This window comes from Dasypus novemcinctus, chromosome 22 (assembly GCF_030445035.2).
Source record: "Dasypus novemcinctus isolate mDasNov1 chromosome 22, mDasNov1.1.hap2, whole genome shotgun sequence".
In the NCBI taxonomy this organism is placed as follows: domain Eukaryota; kingdom Metazoa; phylum Chordata; class Mammalia; order Cingulata; family Dasypodidae; genus Dasypus; species Dasypus novemcinctus.
The window spans coordinates 53,840,847-53,865,778 of record NC_080694.1 but is presented as its reverse complement, the minus strand read 5'-3'; the positions used below and the strand labels follow the sequence as shown (position 1 = coordinate 53,865,778).

General features: G+C 42.0%; 1 pseudogene; it reads left to right on the top strand.

The window, feature by feature from the left end:
* LOC101433346 (septin-7-like) overlaps positions 1-20,340 on the top strand; it is a 29,223-nt pseudogene extending 8,883 nt beyond the window's left edge.
* The last annotated feature ends 4,592 nt before the right edge of the window (positions 20,341-24,932 follow it).

Genomic DNA, 24,932 nt, shown 5'->3' with positions numbered 1-24,932 from the left:
AGGACTTCCACGATCTCCTTTCCAGCCCCACCCACAGCTCTTTTCTTTTCTTTTTTTTGAGGTACGGGGGCCAGAGATTGAACCCTGGACCTCGTATGTGGGAAGCCGGTGCTCAACCACTGAGCCACATCGGCTCCCTTGAGTTGGGCTTTTCGTTTGTTAGCTTTTTGTTTGTTTGTTTTTTTTTTAGGAGACTCTGGGACTCGAACCCAGGGCCTCGCATGTGGGAAGCACGTGCTCAGTCACCGGAGCCACATCTGCTCCCAATAGCATCTCTAAAACTTGGAGTACGCTGGGATCCAGCCTCTTTGGACTGTTGGCTTTCCCCAGTAGATAAATACGTCCCACACCTCTGAGGCTCTGCTCAATCCCTCATCCAAGACTGACCAGCACTCCCCGGCCAGTGGAACCCGTTCTCAGGCTTCAGGGTATCTCCCCCAATAAATGCTCCTCCTCCTCAGTAAATGCTGAACAAGTGGGATAAAAGTGGGAAAGGGGTTGGGCAAGGAGGTGCTCCTCTTTAACCGGACTTGGTTCAAAGATCATTCAATTAGGGAAGCGGATGTGGCTCAAGTGGTAGGGCTTCCGCCTACTATATGGGAGGACCCAGGTTTGATCACTGGGGCCTCCTGGTGAAAAAGGAGAAGAGAAAGTGTGTGCCTGCACGGCAAGCCAGTGCCCACATGGTGAGCCAAGTACCCACATGATGAGCTGCATGCCCATGCGGCAAGCTGAGTGCCCATGTGGGGAGCCGAGTGCGCCCACAAGGGCCCACGCAGTGAGTCAAGTGCCTGCGCGGTGAGCCGAGTGCTCACACAGTGAGCCGTGCCCATGCGGTCAGCCAGTGCCTGAAAGTGAGTCATGCAGCAAGATGACAACGCAACAAAAGAGAGATGAAGGGGAGAGTCGAGGTGAAGCACAGCAGAGACCAGGAACTGAGGTGACACAATTGACAGGGAATCTCTCTCCACATCAGAGGTCCCCAGGATGAGAAGAGAAGACAAAAAGAACATAGATACAGAAGATCACACGGTGAATGGACAGAGTCAGCTAAAACAGCAGGGCAGGGGATTAGGGAGGGAAAGAAAAATATTTTTAAAAATTATTCAGTTGTCAAAAAGACATATATAAAAGAGCAGTTTAAAAATTACATTTTCCGGAGTACAGAGTTTCTTTTTGGGGTGATAAAATGGTTTTGGTAATGGATGGTGATGATGGTAGCACAACATTGGGAAGGTAATTAATGCCACTGTTCTGTCACTTCAGAAACGGTTAAAATGGGGAAGTGGAAGTGGCTCAAGGAATTGGGTGCCTACCTACCACACGGGAGGTCCTGGGTTTGGTTTCTGGTGCCGCCTAAAGAAAATGAGCCAGAAAGCAAGCTGATGTGATGGGCTGGCATGGTGAGCTGATGCAACAAAATGATGCAATGAGATGACATAACGAGGAAACACAATGAGAGACATAACAAGCAGAGAGCAGAGGTGGCTCCCTCCCATGTGGGATGTCCTGGATTTGGTTCCCGGAACCTCCTTAAAAAAAAAAGATGAGCGGACAGTGGATACAAAACAAAGAGGGGCGGGAAATCAATGAAATAAATCTTAGAAAAAAGAGAAATGGTTAAAATAGGAAATTTTATGTACTATTTATATTATCACAATAAAATTTTTAATAAAATGTAGCATTAACTGCTTAGAATGGACTACAGCCATTAGTTAAATAAACTTAGAGAAGTCTCTCTAGAGAAAAGGGTGATTACTTAAGAGAACTCTGCCTCACATGTACTAATTGATAATGAAATGCTTTGAAATGTTTTAACTTGTGCTAAATTCTAAGATCATAAAAACTTCCCTTCTACCTTTTCACACTAGGGAAACTTTTCCTTCCTCGTCTTAGCAATTGTAGAGGAGCTATTTTAAAAAGTGCATTTGCCAGTGAGGATATGATTCTCCACCACTTAATACAATCTCTTGCACAATTCTCAAGTAAGTAAAAAAACAAATATTGCACGATCTCACTGATAGGAAATAATTAAAATGAACAAATTTGTGGAGTCAGAAACCTGAACACAGGTTACAGGGGGCTGGGATGGGGATAGGGTATGGGGAGTTAATGCTTAAATTGTGCAGTTTCTATTTGGGAGATTGGAAAGTTTTGGTATTGGGTGGTGGCGATGAGAGCACAGCACTGTGACTATAGTTAACAGCACCAAACTATATATTTGAATGTGTTTGAAAGTGGGAATTTTAGGTTGTAAATATGTTACAAGAATAAATTTTTTTGGAAAAGAGTAGGACTGTACAATACCAGCAGTGAACCCTAATTAAACCATGGACCAATTAATAATACAATTATAGTCATGTTGTTTCATCAGCTATAACAAAGGCATTACACTAATACAAAGTGTTAATAACAGGGGAGGGTAATGGGAACTCTGTATTTTCTGCATAATTTTTCTGCCAAACTACAACTTCTCTAAAGAAAAAAAAATTCTCATGTAAAGAAGTGATTTTTGAGGGCTGTATAACAGTGGTCTCCAAACTTTTGATTGTGTACTCCTATAATTTAAAAGTTTTCAGCACACACATCACCAAATATATGCATAATTTTAGTTCACCCTCAATATGCATATGCTTATTTACTTATAAAATATGTATATATATCCTACAGTATTAATAATACAGCAGAAACTATTTAAAAAATTTTTTTGAAAGATTTATTTTATTTATTTCTCTCCCCATCCCCCCGCATTGTCTGCTCTCTGTCTGTTCAGTGTGTGTTCTACTGTGTCCGCTTCCATTATCAGGCGACACTGGGAATCTGTGTTTCTTTTTGTTGCATCATCTTGCTGCGTCAGCTCTCCGTGTGTGCCGTGCCATTCCTGGGCAGGCTGCGCTTTTTAGATTCGGGGCGGCTCTCCTTGCCGGGCGCACACCTTGCACATGGGGCACCCCTATGCGGGGACACCCCTGCGTGGCATGGCACTCCTTGGGCGCATTAGCACTGCGCATGGGCCAGCTTACCACATGGTCAGGAGGCCCTGGGGATCGAACCCTGGACCCTCCATATGGTAGACGGATGCTCTGTCAGTTGAGCCACATCCGCCTCCCAGAAACTACTTTTAATGAAGAAATAAAAATAAATCTAGTTTTAATATTTTCTTTTTGTACCCCCATTAAATGGTCTTGCATAAGAAAAGACTAAACCTTGGTGGAAAAGCTAAATTTTTTAGTGGAAAAAAGGAAATCACGTTTTCTTTTCTAGACTATTCCCTGATGTTGGCGCTTTCCTCTCTCTATGCAGATCCTCTACAGGATCACCAGCATTCTTCAAACTTTAGTGAAATAAAAGAGAAGGAGGTTCTAGAGCTCCGGATTCTCTAGCTGGAAATGCCACAATTTCACCCCAAAGGTTTGCTGTAAGGTTGTAAGCATGGCAGAGTGAATCTTGTCAGATTATTCTGGAATTCCTCATTTGTTTTTATTGTGACCTGACTTATAAAATTTTACTTTTTTCTTCAGTCTCAGGATTTGGGTTTGTATGATTTAAATGGAAGAAAACATTGTCAAAACAGTATCAAGGAGTTACCACTTCAACATTACTTTCATTATATAAAAAGTTCTGTTCTTCGGATTTCTAATAATAGATTTTTACCTGCATCTTAAGGAAAAATCGAAAAATATTAAAACAAAGGGCTTTTAAAAAATGTATGCAAATGTCCACTAGGTTTAAACCACTTTCCTTTCAAGCACACACATACACACACACATAGGGAAAAGATCAGATGGTTATTCACCAAAAAGTTAACAAGGTAATGTCAGAATTGTGAGACTGAGGTTAATTTTGTTCATGCATTTCTGTAATAACAACAACAAGGTATTTTTAAATAAGGGTATGCATAAAACAACTGTTTATAATTTACATAAATTCCTATATTATAAACTTTCAAGTAGAAAGTTTAAAAATACCTTTTGGAGTCATTGGTGTTGAGAAAAAAAAAAAACCTGTACATTATTTCCAAGTTCAGTCATGCATTTTAATTTTAACAGTTTTTAATGTTATTTTGGTTTCACATAAGAAAATTGCATTGTAAGTCAATGGAGTCTCACTGATCTGGATTTTAGACACATTTTAGATTGGCGATGAAAAGAAAGGCAGAGAATGGGTCCAGAGGAACTTGGAAAGTAATGGAAGCCAGGCAGAGCAGATGGGAGGCAACAAGGAATATGCCTAAATCAGGAGGTAGATATATGTAAAGAAGATTAAGAGGATGCTGAAGCCCATCCAATCCAAACACACAATATTCCTTATAAGGAAAAACATGACAGAGTGTGTCTTAGTGGGCAGTGTAGGCCTGTCTAAAAGCCTCCTACTGAATGCAAGAGACTTTTTTTTTAATGAAGAGAAAAAGAATTTATTTCCAGAATTAAGTTTGGTACACCTGGGGTCTTAGTGATAGAATTAAACCCATTTCCACAGGGATTTGGCTGCCAGCGCTTGAGGAACACATGGCGAATACAGCCCACCTTCCTTTGCAGGTGGCATATACAGTACTGGGATTCAGGGAGTCCATGAATCCCTCCAAAATTGTATATAAAATTTTGGGTCTATGTGCATTTTTCTGGTAACAGGCATTTTTCTTCTTAGATTTTATCAGATCGAAAAAGGGGCCACAGCCCCGAAAGGTCAAAAGCTAACGTATTTTAAAAAAACCATAAGCAGTTGGTCCAGAGAGAATTGAGTTCAGATTTGTATTTCACTCACTGTGGGAACCTGAGTGAGTTACTTGAATCATCTGAGATTAATTTTTTAATGCAATGGGAATAAGAATCTCTCCCTTCTTAGAATTATTGTGTATCTTAAAATAATAGCTGTATACCAGCAAATATTAACAGTAGACACTACAAAATGATAGCTATTATTATATATGGTATATATCCATCACTATGCAAATAAAAATCTGGAATGCCAGCTCCCCCTCTTTTTTTCGAGCAAAGCCTTAATTTTGTTTCGGGGTCCACCCTCGCATGAGCCCAACCTGTTCTGAATGACGCACAATGTCATTGACTCCTTCATGCAGTCCTCACCTCTGGATGGATTTTTCTTTCCTGCCTCAAGCTGAATATAATTAATAAATATTTAAAGCCAGCCAGGAGTTGAGCACACAAAATCCTGGAGAGATAAGAGACATACAGAAAGAAGCCCATTTTTGCCTTGGTTTTTACATGCTTCTGGGATAGAAAGTAGAGGTAGAGCAGAAAAGTGACACCTGATGTCTGGAGCAATCGGACAGGTCTGGGGAGGACAGAGTGTGAGTTTGGAGTTGTCAAAGAGACCTGGACTTGGGAAGTGGTTGTGGCTCAACTTTAAGGGCTTCTGCCTACCATAAGGAGGGTCCAGGGTTCGATACCCAGGGCCTCCTTGACCCGTGTGGAACTGGCCCAAGTGCAGTGCTGATGCACGCCAAGGAGTGCCGTGTCACGCGGAGGTGTCCCCCGTGTAGGGGAGCCCCACGTGCAAGGAGTGAGCCCCATAAGGAGAGCCGCCCAGCGTGAAAAACAGTACAGCCTGCCCAGGAGCGGCGCTGTACACATGGAGAGCTGATGCAGCAAGATGATGCAACAAAAAGAGATGCAGTTTCCTGGTGCACCGAGGGTACAGGCGGACACAGAAGAACACTCAGCGAAAGAACATAAGAGTAGACAACAGGGGGAAAGGGGAGAGAAATAAATAAAATAAATCTTTAAAAAGGGAAAAAGAGAGAGACCTGGAGTTGAGAGGAGGAGGGAAGCACAGAACAGGCCCATGAACCTGTGTGTAATTCCCCTCGGGTGTTTGACAACTACTAAGCAGTGAAGGCACCTGTGAGTCTTCCAGAAGTCAAGCTGAAAACCACTGCTGGGATTTAGAGTCTTGTGGTGATGAGGCAACCGAGGTTGAAGTTTGGGACCCACCAGGTGGCGGGGCCCACGTACAAATCCCTGGCTTTCAGCTGAGACCCAAAAGACCACCCTGGGAGTAAGAACAAACCATCAAAAGACCAAGCCTCACGAAGTCTAAGGCCCACCCTCAACTGGACAGGGCTGATCTGAAACTGCTCTACCTGCCAGCCAGAAGAAAATTAAATCCTCTTTGGATGCAAATATCATCTGCCAGAGCCTCTAGAATTTTTCATACACAATGTCTGGCATTCAATAAAAACTTTACAGGAGTATCAACAAATGGGACCAAATGACCAACTGCCCTAAGAAGAAACAGACAATGTGGACAGATCTATGGGTGATAAAGATATTGGGGCTATCAGACAAGGAATTTACAATAACTCTGATTAATAGGAAAATATTATTTTAAGAAAATAAAGAGAGAGATGGAGAATTTCACCAGAAGACTCTTGGAATGCAGGAAGGGGCATGAGGGAGGCTTGTGGGCCCTGATAATGCTTTTTATCTTCATATCGATTACTCTTGTGTAACAGTAAAAACTCATCAAGCCGAATATTTAAGATTTATGTATGTATGTTATACTTTTTTAAAAGTTAAGAAAAAAAGTGAAGAGGGAGGGAAAGAAAGAAAATGCCTAACTTCTCTTTGCTTGACTCTGTTATCCTTGGCATTGATGAGCTTATCGCAACTCTGTAGGCAGACACGGCTGATGTAATGAGGATGGCAAAGTAGAAAGCTGAAAATTAGCTAGGTCCAGGGCTGATATTCCAAATCTTTACAGCCAGTACACCACAGGCACCAATCAATCAGAATGCACACTGGCTTTACGTCAGCTGGTATGGCTGAACTGGAGTTTGTCATCTTTTATGACAATACTGAACCACTGAATTACCTACATGAGACTAGCCCTACCGTAAAAACTAAAAAATCAGGATCTGGAGCTGGATGGCTTGGAGCTAAAGTCTAGACCCTCCACTTAATATCTGTGTAACCTTTAGAAAATTATTCAATTCTCCATGCCTCAGTTTCCTCATCTGAAGTTGGGAATATGCCAAGAGGTTTGTGTAAAGAACGAAATGAGTTTATGTATGTTTAGGACATAAAACAATACCTGAGACATAATTCGTTCTCAATGTTATTTCTTAAATTAACTATTAATATTGTCTGTGGGTTTTTCTTTTAATGTGAAATAATCGACCCCTTCCAATTTATGCCTTTGTTTGGATCTTCTATTACTTGACAAAATCGCCCTAGTGGAGTCACATGGCAACAAGCAAAGACAGAAGAATAAAAGCAATATCTAGCCGGTCTTCAGGCAAAAAGTCCTTTCTAGATGAACATTTTTCTAAACATCCTCTCAGGCAAGTTCTTTTCCTTTTCCCCTGCCAAGACTGAACTTGAACACAGGTGTACCGCTGCTGGTGATACAGATTTCCCCACATATTTGCTGTATTTCAACAATGACTCACAGACACTGTGGCCGTTTGAGATTATTTATGAATCACCAGAAAGAAAGATTATGTTTGTAAACTGGCCTGTTCCTTTGGTGTGATGCCCTTTGCTTGTATTAAATTCAAAGTTTTAAAGTTTACTTAATCAAATCAGTTTAGGGCCTTTCATTCGACCGTGTTGGTAAGGCGTGACTCAGGTTAAGTCCTCGCCTTATAAATGGGCACTCACTCAAGAAGACACTGGAAGAGAGAGAATTCTACAGACACAGAAGAGATGTTTGATCCTGCGGCCCTGGGAGAGAGCTGAGCCCTTGGCCTGACAGTTTGCAGCTGAGCCGCTGAGGAAGCCTGGAAAGAAACGTGCTGTATGCCAGACTGACGCAGGAAGCCCTGAGAGACGAGCCCTATGCCAGCTACAGCTGAGATCAGAAGAACCTGGGCCCGTGGAGCCTAAAGAGGAAGAAGGAAGGAGAGACCAGGCAGAGATTGTCCACCATCTTGCTTCAGCACGCGGCAGCGGACTTTGGTGAGAAACCAGCCTTCAGCTGAACTCCTTAGGGCCTTGTCACTGTAAGCTTTTACCCCCAAATAAATACCCTTTATAAAAGCCAACAGATTTCTGGTACTTTGCTTCAGCATCCCGTTGGCTGACTAATACAGACGCTTTTTACATTATTTTATTTAAAACATTGTAAAGCTCCCATTGCCATTATATACTTAAGAAGTAGAGCAGCAGAACTGTAAACAATATTTTCCTTAGTTCCTTTCACCTCCGGGATTCATGCCAAGTGACATAGAAGTTACTCTCAGTTGCTTTTTGATGGCCTTGATTCAAGTAGGGGCTGCTCCTGACGTCCCCTGGGATAAAGCATTCCTTTGGCTTTCAAAGATGAGGACTCTCAACAGTCATGTCACACATACATGCTTTAACTCCTCACCTTAGTTTGTCAACTCTTGGAGAGTAGGGTCCACTTCTCATTTATCTGGCATCCACTCTCCATGCTTACTAGAATGCTGAAGAAACCTTTCAATGGGTGTGATGGCTAACTCAGTCCATAAATTACAAGAAAAGGAGCCACTAAAGCAATACCTGTATACCATTTAAGAAAACAAAAATAAATGAAAAAAAAAAAGTCAAATATATCAGCTATAAAAAGTTCGCATTCATATCTGGGCCAGAAAAACAGCATATTGACTTTGCTTTTAAAATATCAGTTGTTGCGAATTGGTGTTGCTCGGTGGTTGAGTGCCTGCTTCGCACATATGAGGTCCCCAGTTCAATCTCTGGTGCCTCCTTAAAAAAAAAAAAAAAGTGAATTTTATGGAATAGCTGCTAAAAATTTACTTCAAATCTAATAATCTAATCTGTGGGTTTGGAATACCTAAATCTTATCCTAATAAAATAATTATAAGCCACAATTCTGCAGCCTGGGGGTCCCATGTGCACTGGTCCTTTGAGTTCTTATTGCATTAATATCAATATAAACCTGAGCCCACATATCCCATAATAAGGTAGCATCAGCATTCTCCACGGTATCTGGGAGGAGTCTCAGGAACCTTGTGGTTTTCTCTGTCACTTCTTACCCAGACTTCCTGTTTCCACTGAACTTTCTGCCTCAGGCTCCCTGGGACTGCTCTTCTCCACTTCCCATTTTTTGGGCCCAGGCACTACTAGCCTTTATTTCTGAAGTTCCACAAACAGGAGCTCTTGGAAGTAGCTGACTTTCCCTAATGTCTTAGGGATAAAAGGATTATACCATGGTGCAGAATGGGCAGCAACTCGAAACGACTTAAAAACATCTCTATCCAAGGCACCTAGCCTATCACTACTCAGGGAATTTCCTTGACCTCCCTGCTCCTCAGCACATTAACAGCTATCTTAGTTTACCAGAGCTGCTATGACAAATGCCACCCACCGCTTGGCTTAAACGACAGGAATTGATTGTTTCACCGTTTTGGAGGCTACGACTCCAACCCCAAGCTTTCCCCAGGTCAAGCTTTCCATGGAGCCCGCAGTGTCCTAGAGCTGGCTTGGTCTCGGCCTCCATCACAAGGTGACGCCTTCTCTGGCTTCCACTTCTGGCTCCTCCTAACTGATTATGTCCAAATTCCCTCTGCTTAGAAAGACTTTGGCCATTCTGGATTGAGGCCCAACCTCATTCAAAGTTTGCCTACTCCTTAACTATTAACACCTTTGAATGTCCTGATTTGAGGACTTGACCATTTCTTTTGTGGGGGTCATCATTCAATCCCCAACAACAAACCTCCTCTTTCTTCCCCTCTTCCCACATAATTCTCTTCCCTCCTTTCCAAAGCTCCCAAACCTTTGTGTTCCTCACCCCCTGGGGGACACTAATTCATTCTGCTAATTTATAAAACAAAATAATTTCGTTCTCTTTGTTGCAACTCTCTCCTTCTAGACACCTCAAGAAAGTCAGGTATTTCTCTAAACACAGCAGTCTTTTATCTCTGGGCCAATGTTCCCTCTGCCCCTGCTTGTAGATACAGGGTAGTATTTTTTTTTTTTTTTAATTTATTTATTTATTTCCCCCCCCCCCCATTGTCTGTTCTCTGTCTGTTGCTGCGTCTTCTTTGTCTGCTTCTGTTGTTGTCAGCTGCACGGGAATCTGTGTTTCTTTTTATTGCGTCATCTTGTTGTGTCAGCTCTCCATGTGGGCGGTGCCATTCCTGGGCAGGCTGCACTTTCTTTCGCCCTGGGGACTCTCCTTACGGGGCGCACTCCTTGCGCGTGGGGCTCCCCTTCGCCGGGGACACCCCTGCGTGGCACGGCATTCCTTGTGCGCATCAGTACTGCTAATGAGCCAGCTCCACAGGGGTCAAGGAGGCCCGGGGTTTGAACCACGGACCTCCCATGTGGTAGATGGACACCCTAACCACTGGGCCAAGTCCACTTCCCTCTTTTATTTTTTAATAGCCATTTTATTTCTTTCACATTGAACAGGGAATACACTTGAGGACCGAGAGCTACTAATACCCATCCAAAATTTCCCTTCTCTAGGACTTGATTCTAAATTGTCACAGGCTTTTTCTAAGTCATTCCATGGTTGAGATTCCTAAGGAAATAATCCACCCCCCCTTCCCCCCAAAAAAATCAAACAAACAAGAAGTTACATTCAGGAAGATGTTCATTGTAGAATTATTATAATAGTAAAAATGCGAAAATAATTATATAGCTACTCGTAGAGCAAATATTCTGTGGTCATTAAAATGCAGACCATAAAGATGTACAACAGCAAGGAAAATAGTTACAAGACAGTATGTTTTAAAAACAGGATGTAAATTTGTATGGAAGATGGCAATATAACTATGTTTGCAAGGCAAGTATAGGAAAAATACAGAAAAAAATATCCAAGGTGCTAAGAGTGGTAATGCTATGGTAATAGGACTCAGATTTTTTTGTTTCTTTTCTCTGCACAACCATTTCTCTGTAATAAGATTATGTTCATTCTACTAGGAGTAAACTTACAACTTTAATTAAAATAAGTATAATTTTAATACATTGAATCATCCTGAAAATATGAAATTAAAAGCCAATTGAGGCAAATGAAGTTGTGTGTAATCTGAGCATATCATGTAAATCTCTATCAGATACCTAAATTCTATGCTATAAATTCACATTTAATTAATTTCAGTGGCACCCCATTTACGCTGTCACATCAACTCTCTGGAATATGATTAAGAAACAGGTAAACATAAAAAGTGAAAGGCTTCTAGCAAAATGAATGTCAAAGTCCGTGCACTTTACTTACAGCTCTTATAAGAGCTAGTTAGGGGAAACAGAATTGGCCCAGTGGTTAGGGCGTCCATCTACCACATGGGAGGTCCGCGGTTCAAACCCGGGCCTTCTTGACCCGTGTGGAGCTGGCCCATGTGCAGTGCTGATGCGCGCAAGGAATGCCTTGCCACGCAAGGGTGTCCCCCGCGTGGGGAGCCCCACGCGCAAGGAGTGCACCCCGTAAGGAGAGCTGCCCAGCACGAAAGAAAGTGCAGCCTGCCCAGGAATGGCGCCGCCCACACTTCCCGTGGTGCTGATGACAACAGAAGCAGACAAAGAAACAAGACGCAGCAAATAGACACAGAGAACAGACTACTGGGGGAGGGGGGGAATTAAATAAATAAATAAATCTCTAAAAAAAAAAAATTAAGAGCCAGTTAGGTTCATTCTTGACACAACACTAAGAAATTGGAATTTCTAGGCCGCAGCGTGGGAAAAGCAGGAAATTGAAAAGTGAATGGGGATGCCAAAAGTGACATCTGCCAATCTGACAGCCAAGTCCGGAAGTAGAGAAAAACACCCCAAAGTGGACCAAAACCTTTAAAAACTGATTTATCTTGGGTGCCAAGCATAAAAGCATTCCAGCATTTTGTTATGACAGGGAATTGCTCACTTCTCCATCACAAGCAATAAACGAGGCATCATACTTGGGCTTTTCTGGAAAAACAAAAAGTCACATTATAGAAGAAATTTTCACCTCAAATTTTCTTCATGTTGCTCTGGTGCTAATTAAGTACTAAGAGAACATTTTTCAATCTCAAGACTTGCAATGCGTCCTTTTGTCTCCATTCCATATGCGTGTCAGCTTGGCTTATGTGCTCAGTACCCCCCACCCACCATGCTTATCACAGGCTCGAGCCACCCCAGTCTCTGGAGAACTAAAACTGAGATAGTAAATGTCAGTTTCTATTATAGCGACAAGAAATTCTTCCTCCAGGGCAGGGGTGGTAAACCCTGGGAGAAAGAAACCTTCCGCCCTATCTGAGCCTCCTGCATATCACAACAGTCAGGGCTGTTTGGAAAGTTTTAAGGTTGTTTGCGTTTGTGGATTTGTTCCAAGTGAAGCACATGTTTTTCAAAAACCGAATGCCAAAGATAACAAAAAATGCAAAGAAGAGAGGAAAGGGAGGCTTACCCAGCATACACGAGCCAGCCAGGATAAGACTTATTAAGAAACAGAATGTTCAAGGGCACTTGAATCTCTACCACATTTAGAATGACCCAGAAAGATGGAGGTTAAAACAATACACAGAATCATTTAGAAGTCGGTGACTTAGGACCCTGAATGCGTTTTAACATGTGCTTCATGTCACTTGGGGCAGAGGTCACCGCGTTACTCTCTTGCTTAAGCTGTTTACAGCTATTTTAGAGGGGTCTTCGTTGACAACGTTGTTGCCAAGTAATTTTCTAAAAACGTTCTGTTTATTGTCCCCTGTCCTTAGCTGCTGTAATTTGTTTTCAGGGTTGATGGTCAGTACTGTCACTGCATTTAGAAGATGGAACGGGTTTGCACGATTGTTCGGGGTACGCCTGTTGAAACTCACTGCTGTTTCTTGAACCCACTTTAGATTAAAAAGAGTAGGCCGTTTATAGTTTAAAGTAGATAATGGGAGAAGGTGATTTGTATTATTAAAATTTAGCATTTCCATAGCCCTTACGTTTCCAAAGGCATTTATTAATTATCCAGCCCTGTACCCTTGAGCTCTAAGCCACTTGGATTCCCTCTGATTTCGATAAGCAAGCGAGGGTGGGCAAGGGTAGTTGGCTGGTGAGCGGTTCCTCCCTTCCTGTTAGAATTCCCACTGCTTTTTTCCAGGCCACCCCACCCAGCTGGGATGTGCACAGGCTGGCTTCACTCCTTTGAAGTTTTGTGTTTGATGTTCTCTGAATGTGCGTTTAAAATACACTCCAAAGGCACATATAGATTATTTTTGGATTATTTGATATTTGGGATTTTCCCTATTACTCTTTGCTTCCACTCATTAGTTTACCCCTTCATTAAAATCTGTGTCGAGCTCCCACCCTGTCTGGCAGTGAGCTGGGCTGAGGGGAGATGGAGCTGGAGTCTGGCAAGGCAGACAGTAAAGATATGACTGAAAATCCTGCCAGCTGAGGCGCGTGGTGCCTCCCAAGAAAACACCTTGGGAGAAGCAGGATTGGTTCTTCCTGGGAGGTTGGAGGGGGTGTGTTTTGAACTAGAACTTGGAAACTCCCGTTTTGTGTGTGTGCATTGGGTGGGAGGCAGGGAGGAGAAGGTGAAGTAGAGACGGTGATAAACAGTGTTACTCCAGGGAGACAAAACAACGTGAAGAAAAGAATTCAGGGAACGGCAGCCGGTCCTGATTACAGGCTCACTTCTTTGTCCTGATGAGAGGATTTGTTGTAAGGAATGATGCGAAATGAGGCTGGGCTAGTGGTTTGGAGGCAGATTCTGACTGTATCCAATTACCTGCTGAACAGGGTGATTTTTCCCCAACTGGACTATAAATTACTAGAAGTAGCCAGAAGTATAAAGAAAGCAATAGATAAAGTATATACTGTATAGGAAAAAATGACAAGGGGAGATTAATTATTTGGATGAGAAACTGAGTGACCAAGTATCCAAGAGAACCAAAGCAAGACCAAGTGAACAGGTTTTAGGCAGGAAAATTGGCAATTAACCAAGGGACAACATGTCGAAAGTAATAGGATGGAGGAGATTTTTCTGATTTTATATCAATAGAGAAATCATATCTCAGAGAACAGGGACTTCATTCATTCGTAAGCGATTAGAGGGTTGGATACTCTGAATTTCCAGTCTTATTTGCTCATTATTCCTCTGTCTCTGCTCCCTTCTGACTTTTCTCCCCCCTTGTACTTTATACCCAAGTGATGCCAAGCTCCACCTGATGCCAGCTTCCACCGGAAATCCAATCCTATCAGTGATACTGTGGTGTTATTTCTGCAGCTTATGAAGATGTGCAAGAAGATGGGAGAGCGGGTCACATCACAACTTTGGGCCAGTTCCCCTTTATTTCCTTTCCCGCAGCATCACACTGCTTATAGAGTTCCCACTTACCCATAAAGCTTCCATCCATGACATGTGGCCCTCCCCACCTGCTCTCAGCAGATCTGGCCTCTGACCCACAAGTTGGTTATAACGATACTAAATACAATAATAAAGTAGGAACAACTACCATTTATTGAGCACCTGCTATGTATCAGGTCCCAAAGCTAGGAGCCTACACGTGTGATCTCATCTAACTCTTCAGCTCGATGAGGCAGGACTTAATTGACCTGTCCAAAGTAATGCAGGTGGTAAGAGGCAAATCTATCAGTTGCCAAAGTGTGTCATCTTAACAAGCACTGTATTAAAATGTCTTCAGTTACTCAGTGCTGAAGACACATTATCCTAGGCATCCTTGGGACAAGAACGCAATAGCCCTCAACACACTGTGAAATTCAGAAACCTCAGTTCTTCCAAATAAAAAATTAGTGAATGAAGTATTGATATATAAGTTAATGTCCCTGATAATTAAAGTGATTGTCCCCCAAAATACTGACCTTTTAAATATTTATGCTTTTTTTTTTTTTGGGTGAAACTCTTTCTGAAAGGTCCTGGACATTTTTGTGTAATAATTAACAGAACATCATGCAGTTAGTCTGACTGCTTCTAGGTGGTTTATTTTCAAGACCCCGAAACCACTTGTTATTGTACGACTGTGTCAGCAAAGCCTCGAGGAATCAGTGACTTCACCCTGGGTAGAAAATGGGTTTATACTAGATGCCGTGTCTCAAAAATTAGGATATTTGGAATTCCCTTCCTCCTGCTCAGCTATTTGATAAGAACCCACAGGCCTGCCAGCACTGATGAGCTGCCACATTTTGGCCCAGGTACCAGGTAAGAAGCTTGCTCTAAAAGCATTTCCTTTGTTTTACCTTTCAAATGATTGAATATCCAGGAACAAATATTTGCATATTTCTTTTGTTAAATTAAAAAAAAAAGCAACTAGTTATTTTAGAGTTGGTACTGACACTGTGGCAAGTGCTGATTCTAATATAGACGGGCTCTTTTGTAAGATTGCTTGAGAGCGCCAGTACTATTTATTCCAAAAGGGCCTTTAAACAAGCATATGTAGCTTCTTGCTTAAGACATGTGAAAAACTGGCAGTCAAGTCAGCTGCTTCCTGGTCCATTCCTTTTTAAAAATAATTTTCAAGGCAAGCTCAAACATCGCTCTCACAGTTGGATACCAGAGGAGTTAATGACTCCACGCTCAAAAGGAATGACTTTTTTGAATTATCAATTTGACAAAAGTCTCCCTAAGGCAATACCTTTTACCCCCTGACTATTCCCCTGCTTGGAGTTTGCAACTGAGTATTAATTAGTTAAAGCTGAATCCCAGGGCGCACTAGCCCTTGTCTTTTCTTTTTGAACGAGTACTAAGTTTACATTAAAATGCAAGTCATTCTAAATTCTCCATTAAGTGAATTGAAAGTTCCCTGGTTAATATTTTCTGCAAATGATACAAAGTACGGAGGTAGCCTCTAGTATGACTGACTCTGTCTGAAGGCAGGTAGTTGCCTACATGGAAGGATTAGAATGAATAGAAATGTGTGGATGTGGATTGAATTGTGCCCCCCAAGAAGATACATTCAAGTCCTAACGCATGGGCCCACGAATGTGATCCTCTTTGGAAAAAAGATCGTTGAAGATATCATTTGTTATGATGGGACCCAAAAGGATTAGGGTGGGTCCAGACCCAATATGGCGGTGTCCTTGGAAGGAGAGGCAACTTGGACAGAGTCTGTAAGACAGAGGAGAGAAAGGCATGTGACAGAGGGAGAGAGTGAATCATGCCCCGAGCCAAAAACATCACGGCATCCCCCAGAGCCCGGCAGACCTCAGCATGGGCCTGCTGACACCTCAAGTCAGACTTCCAGCCTCCGGCACGGGAGACCAGAAATTCAGCCCTCCAGTCTGTGGTTCCCTCTCACAGCAGCCTAGGAACCTGCGTCAGTGTCCCCTCCCCAGAGCATTTTCCTCCTTGGCTTGGGGCGAGTGTCTGAGCTCTGCGATGAATAAGTCGGTCTGGGGGTTAGTCATTGCTTTCACTTCTGCATTAAGTGGTACCACTCCTGGAAGAGCTGACTCTGGTTCTGGGCCAAGCCCACCCTTGTGGACAGGGGCCCAACAGAGAGGAGCCTTAAGGCCCAAGCAGGAATGGCTCTGGAGGAGGAAGCTTAGTTTTGCAGGGAGTCTTGGGACAGCTGGAATTGGAGGAACCTACGGTAGAACACCTGCCCAAAGTGGGTCGAAAGTCAGACGAGGGTTGGCATCGTTTCTTATGACAAAGGGTGGGCTCCCAGACTTTCCGCCTGTTGATGTCAAATGCATATGTTCATAGTTTGGTGGCGCTCATTGGGATCAAAGTCCTCGATTGGAAGGACAGAGAGCATTTTCTTTCTTTAAACTTTTTATCTAGAAATAATTTCAAACTTATGGGGCAGTTGCAAAACCAATACAAACTCCATACAAAGAACACCAACATACTCTACCCCATCTCCCAGATACCCAGATCCAGCAATTTTAACATTTTGCTATTTGACCTATCTTTCTATCCGTCCATCTGCCTATCAATCAATCAATCTCTTGCCTATCGAGAGATAGATAGATATAGGCAGATAGCATTTTAAGTTTTCACATTAGTATGAATCAGGCTTTTGTGCCTAATTTTCTACGTGATCAAAATGATGGGGGGAGCAGATGTAGCTCAAGTGGTTGAGCACCTGCTTCCCACGTACATTGTCCTGGTTTTAATTCCCGGACCTCCAAAAAAAAATGGTAGTTGCATGAAAGAACTGGTCCCTCCATGGGGAGTGGGAGTGGAAACGGGGGGTCACCCCAAAAGATGAAAGGGAAAACTGAAGACAAACTTCTACTATTCAATAACTTTTGATAGCCGTGCTTCTATAGAAACAGGGCTTCTTATTCTCTAGGTGTCTTTTGAATACAGAGAATAGAGATGTTCCAGGAATCAAAGTTATAAAAGAACTTGGAAAACCTTGAACTAGTCATTTCACTTGGCAGAGAGAAGGGTCAGGCTAGAAACAGGGGCAGGCGGGATTCCAGCATTCTCTGCCTACCAGGTGACCGCCAGGCTTCAGTTACCAGCAGGGCCAACTGCACCATTCAAGGGGGCCAGGACAGAATGAAAATGTGTAGTTTTCTGTTCAAAAAGCAGGAAAAGTACCATTAAAGGAACTAAAGCAAAACCTTTTCCTTTCCTTCATGGTCTGTCTCCCTAGAATTGTCAGTGTTTCTTCTTCACTATTTGATGTCATTCTAAATGAAGAGAAATTAAAATTTTTAATTATTAGCATGGATTGTACCCTTTATCTGTGCACTGGGCAGTGCCAGTTTAAAATGGCATTTAACTTATAAATGGATCACCAAAATTACACAATTCATATTTTGTAGCTTATGCATGTATACATCAGAACTGTAGAAATGCTGCACAAAACTAGCATGACCATTAAATTTCACTTCTTCTCGTGCACATGTTCTATCAACACACTATCTTCGGCTCTGATGGGTGAAAAGAAAAGGAAGTATGGGTTGCCCTAGCTTTTTTCCCTTTCCTTCTGTGTCACTGTTTCCAGCTCATACAAGGCAGTAACATAAGTTAGAAAGGTCGGCCTTCCTTGGGCATTTCCTACAAAGCCATCGCCTTCCTTCTGCATTTGAAGCAAGTTATGGTTTGAGTGGAAAGCATTACCTCTTGCAGAATCTCCAGTGAACAGATGACAGCTGCCTGACAACAGAGTGCTGTGTTGTTTATACATCATTGCTCCTTCAGGACATGGGCTTAAACCATTGGACATTGCGTTTACGATGTGCTCACATGAAAAAGTGAGTATCATACCACTTACTGCCAAAGCAGATCACTCACCGCAGAGGAGGGCCAACGGTTTAAAATACAGACAATGAAAGAAATACAGCACCATCAAATTAAAACACGTGAATTTCCAGAAACCCATGACAAAGAAGAAAATAAGCTTGTTAAAAAGATAAAGGACCAGTTACCTCTTGCTGTGGTAGACAGTAATACTAGCTTTTTTTTAAAAAGATTATTTATTTTTAAAATTTCTCTCCCCTTCCTCCCCTGCACCCTGTTGTCTGCTCTCTGTGTCCATTTGCTGTGTGTTCTTCTGTGTCCACCTGTATTCTTGTCGGGGGCACTGGTAATCCGTGTCTCTTTTTGTTGCGTCATCTTGCTGTGTCAGCTCTCTGTGTGCGCGGCGCCACTCCCGGGCAGGCTGTGCTTTCCTCATGCGGGGCGGCTCTCCTTGCGGGGCGCAGTCCTTGAGTGTGGGATACCCCTATGTGGGGGACACTCCTGCGTGGCATGGCATCCTTGTGCGCATCAGCACTGCGTGTGAGCCAGCACACCACACGGGTCAGGAGGCCTGGGGTTTGAACCCTGGACTTCCTATATGGTAGGTGGATGCTCTATCAGTTGAGCCACATCAGTTTTCCCAGTAAGACTATCTTGAAGTTAATGGCAAAAGGGTCACAGGAAGGCAGTGTCCCTGGGTGGTGCTAAAGTTGAAAATGGTCAACATTGTGATTTAACAGTTCTAAGAAATACACTGATAAGAACACACATCTGGGACTTGAAAGATGTTACCCAAAATGCACACTATGAGACGGACAGGTGCAGAAACCTGGCAGCTGTGACTTACAGTGGAGTTGGTAACTATAAGAATCAAGGGCAACTTACCAAGAGCCTTATGGCACAGATGGAAGAAGAAAGCTGGGAGCATGTACCCAAGATGATGGAGACAGAGATGGAGATGGAGCAGGTGCTTCTTTTTGTTTGCATTTTTAAAGATTTATCTTTTATTTATTTCTCTCCCTTTCCTCCCCCCCCCCAGTTGTCTGCTCTCTGTGTCCATTCACTGTGTGTTCTTCTGTGTCTGCTTGCATTCTTGTCCACAGCACTGGGAATCTGTGTCTCTTTTTGTTGCATCACCTTGCTGCATCAGCTCTCTACGTGTGCGGTGCCACTCCTGGCCAGGCTGCACTTTTTTCGCACAGAGTGGCTCTCCTTACGGGGTGCACTCCTTACGTGTGGGGCTCCCCTATGTGGGGGACGCCCCTGAGTGGCACGGCACTCCTTGCATGCATCAGCACTGCATGTGGGCCAGCTCACCACATGGGTCAGGAGGCCTTGGGTTTGAACCCTGGACCTCCCATGTGGTAGGTGAACGCTCTATCAGTTGAGCCAAATCTACTTCCCTGGAGCAGGTGTTTTGATGAAGGTCAAGAAAAAGTTCAGAAACTGAAATGGCACAAATGAAAAAGAATTTGGAAGCACAGCATGATGAATTGGGGGAAAAACGTCATCAGTTTGAGGGTGAGAAAGCAAACCGGGAAGCTCAACAACATTTATTAGAAGAACAGAACTCTTCAAGAACCTTGGAAAAGAACAAGAAGATCTTTAAAACCCTCTTTTGCCACCAGTTCCATATTAGTTGCCAATATGCCAGCTTGGATATGCATGCTTGTTGGATCCATTTGACCAATTTGCACCAGTTTTATCCATAATGATGGATTTAACAGCATGGCAAAAATTTTTATTTTGTTGTTGTTCTTGATGGAGATTAAGATGCCTTGAATGTCTAGAGTTGTATACTTAGAAAGTAACAGCTCTAAGTAACTTTCCTACTTTTTTTTTTATTATACAGATATCTTCAATTTAATGCAAGAGAACATTTTGCTATTGGACAAATAGGTACTAGCGGCTTGATTGTTTACAGGATATTCCAAAATAAAAGAACTTTTGAAGGTTTCATTAAGGATAAAGTGGTATATTAGGATGCAAATTCTGCTTCTCTGTGATAATTATAATACAGAAGTTCCATTCAATGTAGCATAAACAATAATGTAATCTAGTCTAACACAGTTGACCTTATTTTTTGACACTTCCATTGTTTAAAAATACACATGGAAGGGAAGCTGTTGTGGCTCAGGTGACTGAACTCCCGCCCACCACATGGGAGGTCTGCAGTTTGGTTCTTTCCTGGTAACTCCTAAAGAAGACAGTGAGCTGGCATGATGGGCAAGCATGGTAAGCTGACACAAGAGACACAAGAAGGAAAACATAATGAGAGACACAACAAAATAGGGAGCAGAGGTTCCCAGTGCCTCCTAAAGAAAAACAAGCAAGATGGCAAGCTGACACGATAGGCAGATGCAACAAGATGACACAACAGGAGATACAAGAAGAAAAGAAACACAATGAGAGACAAAGCAAAGCAGGGAACAGAGGTGGTTCAAGCAATTAGGTGCCTCCTTCCCACATCAGAGGTCCCTGGTTCAGTTCCCAGTGCCTCCTAAAGACAGCACACAACAAATGCAAACAATGAGGGAGTAGAGAGAAATAAATAATCCAAAAAAAAAAAAAAAAAAAGCACATGGAAGGAGCCTTTATGCTTACCTTGCACCTAGAGCTTTTTTTATAACAATCTTTTTGTTTGTTCGTTTGTTTGTTTTGGCTTCCTTAAACATATACTAATCTCATTTAGTGCCCTCTTTAGCCAGAATCTCATTACTGCTTCGTTTTTGTAAAAGCATTTAATTTAGATATTTTCCATATTTTGGCCCTGCTAAAATAGAGCATAGCATCTTTCATATGGTAAGAACCAACAAAGAAACTTTCTTTGAACTCCCTTTTTATACTTTATGGTAAATAGCAGGGGCAGATGCATTTACAGATCATTTCTAGGCAAAATTGTGTGCAGTCTCTTTAATTTACTAGAAATGGGGCTCACGGCCACTTGAAGAGTAAAAGGGTCCATTCTGCATTTAGCTGTATCCATATAGTGCATTTCTGTATTTTTTGTTTGTACTGTAAAAATTCACATAAAATATGTGATGTGAAAAAAAAAAAAAAGAACTCAAAATGGATCACAGGCCTAAATATAAGAGCTAAAACCCTGAGGAGAAAACATGGGTGTAATTTTTTTAACCTGGGATAAGGCAATGGTTTATCAGACATGACATTATAAGCAGAAGTGGCAAGAGAAAAAAAACACACAAAAAGTGATGAATTGGAAATTGGACCTTATCAAAATTTAAAAATTTTGTGCTTCAAAGGACACTATCAAAAAAGTAAAGAGATAATCCACAGAATGTGAAAAAATATTTGCCAATCATATCTCTGATAAGGAGCTAGTATCCAGAATATAGAAAGAAGTCCTACAACTCAGCATTAAAAAGATAGCCCAGGGAAGCAGACTTGGCCCAGTGGTTAGGGCATCCGTCTACCACATGGGAGGTCCGTGGTTCAAACCCCGGGCCTCCTTGACCTGTGTGGAGCTGGCCCATGCGCAGTGCTGACAGGTGCAAGGAGTGCTGTGCCATGCAGGAGTGTCCCCGCATAGGGAAGCACCACGTGCAAGGAGTGCACCCCATAAGGAGAGCTGCCCTGCGCGAAAGAAAGTGCATCCTGCCCAGGAATGGTGCCGCCCACATGAAGAGCTGACACAACAAGATGACACAACAAAAAGAAACACAGATTCCTGTGCCGCTGACAACAGAAGTGGACAAAGAAGAACACGCAGCAAATAGACACAGAGAACAGACAACTGGGGTTGGGGGGGGAGAGAAATAAAATAAATAAATCTTAAAAAAAGAAAGAAAGCCCAGGGGAGTGGATGTGACTCAAGTGGTTAAGTACCTACTTCCCATAAGGGAGGTCCCAGGTTTTGTCCCTGGTGCCTCATAAAAACAAACAATAAGCAAACAAATGGCAAAAACTACCTCGGGAACTGATGTGGTTCAATGATTGAGAACTGGCTTCCCACACACAAGGTTCAGGGTTCAATTCCCACGCTGGTACCTAAAAATAAAAAAGAAAGAAAATCCAATTTAAAAATGGGCAAAGTGTTTAAATAGCCATTTCTTCAAATAAGATATATAAATAGCAAATAGACACATGATGCTCAGCATCATTAGTCATTAGGGAAATGCAAATCAAAATCACAAGATACCACTACACACAAAAAAGATGGATGATAAAAGTGTTGGAGAGGGAAACGGACTTTGGCCCAGTGGCTAGGGCGTCCGTCTACCACATGGGAGGCCCGCGGTTCAAACCCTGGGCCTCCTTGACCCGTGTGGAGCTGGCCCATGTGCAGCGCTGATGCGCACAAGGAGTGCTGTGCCACGCAGGGTGTCCCCCGCGAAGGGGAGCCCCACGCGCAAGGAGTGCACCCGTAAGGAGAGCCACCCAGCGGGAAAGAAAGTGCAGCCTGCCCAGGAATGGCGCCGCCCACACTTCCGGTGCCACTGACGACAACAGAAGCGGACAAAGAAACGAGACGCAGCAAAAAGACACAGAAAACAGACAACCGGGGGAGGGGAATTAAATAAATAAAAATAAATCTTTAAAAAAAAAAATGTTGGAGAGAATGTGGTGGAGAAATTGGAACACTCTTAAATTATTGGTAGGGATGTAAAATGGTGCAACCTTTGTGAAAAACAGTTTGGCTATTTTTCAAAAGTTAAACACAGAGTTACCATATGACCAACAATTCCACCCCTAGTTATATACTCAAGAGAATTGAAAACATAACTCCATACAAAAAGTTATACCTAAGTGTTCATAGTAGCATTATTCATAATAATCATATAGTAGAAACAACCCATATACCCATCAACTGGTGACTGTAAAAGCAAAATGTGGCATATCTATACAATAAAATATTTTGGAATTTCATTTTGGGATGACCAAGTATTCTGATTAGATAGTGGTGATGACCACCCACGCTTGTGGATATATTAAAAACCAGTTATACATAAAAAGGCTGAATTTATGGCATGTAAGTTACACTCAATTAAAAAAATTAGGCCCTTCAAATAGATTTTAGCCAAGATGAAAACAAATGGTTTTAGATGTACTTTACTTGCTAGGAAGTGCCTTTGAAAAAATAAATGTTTATCCCTTGCCATTAACACATGTGTATATTAAAAATCATTTTGAAGCTCTCAAAATGACAAAAATAGCTGCCACCCACACTGATCATATGATTATGTGGAATAGATCTCTAAGTTGTTTCATGGAAAAAGGAAATTTTTGCTTTGAGCTAGAACTTTCTCAAGGTAACTGGATAACCAGAATAAAAAGATCCTAAATAAAGGATAACAAGATTTAATAGAGAAATTTTTCAAGTGAATAAATTCTAAGATTACTAGATATAGAAAATTCATATTTTTTTAATTTTAGTCTTAAGAATATAGTTGTCCTGATTGTTTGGGCCATAAGAGTGTCTAGTTTCTGACCATCTGATTTGAATTTTGGTTAACTGAACAATGTGCAGCAAGCGGGTAATACTGAAGATTTACCATCCTGGTCTTTATTCTAGTTAGGGCTGACTAGTAAAACAAATGGCATGGGAACCCTGTAATTGCCTCAGAGTCCAACAATCCATGTTCCATGTAAACATCTACCCTGATATGCTGATATTCAGCCTGGCACACTCACAGAACTTTGAGGTCACACCCTGACTCTACCATTCATAAGAGACTTTGGACAAATTTCTTAATTCCCTTTAATGGTGAATCCCCTTTATAAAATGGGCAAAATAATATCCCCTTTGCAGGGGTTTTGCAAACGTTCAATGAAGTAACATATTGAAATGACCTGACACGTAGTAGGTGTTCATTACACGGGGACAGCGTTGATGACGGTGGTGGTGATGATGATGATGATGATGAGTGATATAAGGGTCCCAGATGAGATACGTTTCTGCAGGCCTTGCCATACCTAGCACAGGTAGATACTAAATAAATACGTGTTAGTGATAAGTTATTTCCCAGTGGAAATCACACAAATCAAAGAACATTTGTCTTCTCTTCACAAGTGATTTGCCCCAACGCTGGTTTGAAAATTCCCCGTGCATTAGTACTAGCTAAGAGCTTTTCGTTATGTTTTTCCCCATCTAGAAGGTTCACCCAGTCTGTATTATGCCAAACCACATAATCTCATAGAATGAATTATAGCCCCAGTTGGAAGGACCTAATTGGATTTCAGCCATTGCTGGGAAAGTTGTGGTCCTTGTTTAAGATTATTATTTGAACTGGCTCAATGCCTTTTTTTCCCAGATTGATAGTTTCTCCATGGTGTCTGATGCTATTTTCACTTTTAGGTAAATTTTCACCAGATTAAAAAAAAAAAACACACCCTCAATTTCAGAAGTAAAAACTCTTGTGAGTTTTTCTAAATCCCCATTTCAGAGACTTCAGTCTTTGAAAACAAATCTCACCACATTGGTTTTAGAGTTCTCTTCCCCTTAATCATCTAGCCAGCTGCTTTCACTGGCAAAAGGAATTAATGTTTGGTTATTGTTAGTTTATTTGTTTCAGAGGAGCTCTGTTGTATCCTAGTTTAAGCCATAGATATTAACAGTAGTCCAGCAAACAATACAATACATTTGGGTCAACTCAGTTTCAGATAGTACCACTGGGATATTAGAGTAGACTGAATTAAGTACAATTCATATCCAAACTAATATTGCCATCTTGTCCCACAACAAATTTTAAATTACTACAAAATAAAAAACAAAAAGCAAACACTAAGTTAAGCTCATAAGATGGAAGTAAGATGTTTAATCAAATATAAATTTTGAAACTATTCAGCTAATTCTCCAAAGTTTACTGGTTAATTAGGTTGGCCGGGCTATGGGAAACCAAAACTTT